Below are 2,100 nucleotides of genomic sequence, written 5' to 3' on the forward strand. Positions count from 1 at the left end.
AAAAGTATGAGGTTAGGCGATTAAGAGTACATTTACGAAGATGAGCACTGAATCATGTATAGAATTGTTAAATCTTGATTTTGTATTGTACACTTGAAACTAATACAACACTGTATGTTAACTGTACTTCTAAAAATAAAAACAGTTTGATATTTTCTTGGTGTTGTAAGGTAGAATTCATGACTGTAGTGACAGGCTGTTGACTGAGGCATAATCTTCAATATTAACTTTTTTTAGAATGTGTATTTTATCAGGGGCTCCTGGTTGGCTCAGTCCGTTAAGCGTTTGACTTCGGCTCAGGTCATGATCTTGCAGTGTGAGGGTTTGTGCCCTGCATTGGGCTCTTTGCTGACAGCTCAGAGCCTGGAGTTTGCTTTGGATTCTGTGTCTCCCCCTCTCTCATCCCTTCCCCGACTCATGCTCTGTCTCTATCTCTTTCTCTATCTCAAAAATAAATAAACATTTAAATAAAATGATGCTAAAATAAATCCATAATGCTCTTTTAAAAATTGTAGGCAATGGAATCCAAATATGAAAATACTTTTAAACCTGTAAATGCTATAATACCCTTTTAAAAATTATATAGACAAGCTCTTCAAAACAGTGAAATATTTAGTATACTCTCATTTTATACTTTAACTCATATTTCCATTCTATTTTACCCTAGATTCTTACTCTAATTTAATATTATTTTAAGGCTTGCAAGTCTTATGTTGGCTAAACACATCTGAAAAAGATCTGTACACAGGTAAGAATGAAAATTTCATCGAATAATTTCCTATGATCAGTTTATTGGAAATGTATCTCAAAGAGAAATGGATGGTTTTTAATTCTCAGTCAATGTATCTGTGGATTAATATTACATTCTGTTACTTTTAAAAAGGTATTATTCTTATTTGTTTTTTAGATTTAAGCACTGTGAAATGTTTTTATATAAATAAATAGAGGCAATATCACTGAATTATTTGCACTCCTTCTGAGTTTTATGTCAAATATCAAATAGAAAAATTATTTCAAGTTTGTACATAAGGCAAGACGGTGGGTGCTCCACTTTTTTTTTTTAAGTGTCATATGACAGCAAAGTCTTCACGAAGATTATCAAGGGAAGGTACATAGCTCCTTTCACTGTTTACTGTTAAATAAAGGACTCAGATTTAATGAAGCTACTTTGTTAGTAGTAGTTATATCCCTACTCTTGCAAATAATTTCTGTCCAATTGTACAGACAACCCAAACAAAGTTAATGAAACTACAGGGCATTTATCAATTTTATATCTAACCTAGAATTATTACCCTAACATTTCATTGTTAAATGTCTTATAAATCTACTAGCTTTTCAGTACTTCTTTGAGTTTGTCCATAGAATCTTACCAGTTTTCTGTTTAATTAATGAACTAAATAAAGTCTTTAATACAAGTTATACTGGCTGACATTTTGAAAATTGTGCTTTAACATTGCCTATAACACACACACACACACACACACACACACATTAATTTAAAGAGAGAGAGAGAGAGAGCATATGCAAGCAGGAGAGAGGCAGAGAAAGAGAGGGGGAGAGAGAATATCCCATGCAAGCTCCATGCTAATGCTATAAGGCAAGAGCCTGACACAGCACTAGAACTCATGACCTGAGCCACCCAGGCACCCCCCAAAATATTTTTAATTATCTATCAACTTAGATCTCAGTTAGGATTTTATTCAGTTTTGAAACAGAATTGCAAAAGATTTATTACTTAGTCATTATAATAGTTCACTTTCTTGATTTATCAGAAATACGTCAAGAAGGATTTACTGACTTATATACAAGGCTTTTATTATTATGTATTTTACTCTATTTCTTAAATATGTTTTATTTATGGAACTAAAGTTAGATGAATGAAAAATGAACCTCATAAAATTTGACATTTTGTATTTTACTGTTTTGTCAATTGGCTATGAAAAAAGATGTGTACATCTTTTGTAAATAGATACAGAAAAAAATGTATCATCAAAATACATACAGAAAATAAATATCATCTCTTAATAGTTGAAAATAATTAATAGTTTAATTATACATTTTAATGGGTTAGTAAAACAGAGAAACATTGGGAACAAAAGA

The sequence above is a fragment of the Crocuta crocuta genome, unplaced genomic scaffold, assembly GCF_008692635.1.
Source record: "Crocuta crocuta isolate KB4526 unplaced genomic scaffold, BGI_CrCroc_1.0 scaffold709, whole genome shotgun sequence".
Lineage (NCBI taxonomy): Eukaryota > Metazoa > Chordata > Mammalia > Carnivora > Hyaenidae > Crocuta > Crocuta crocuta.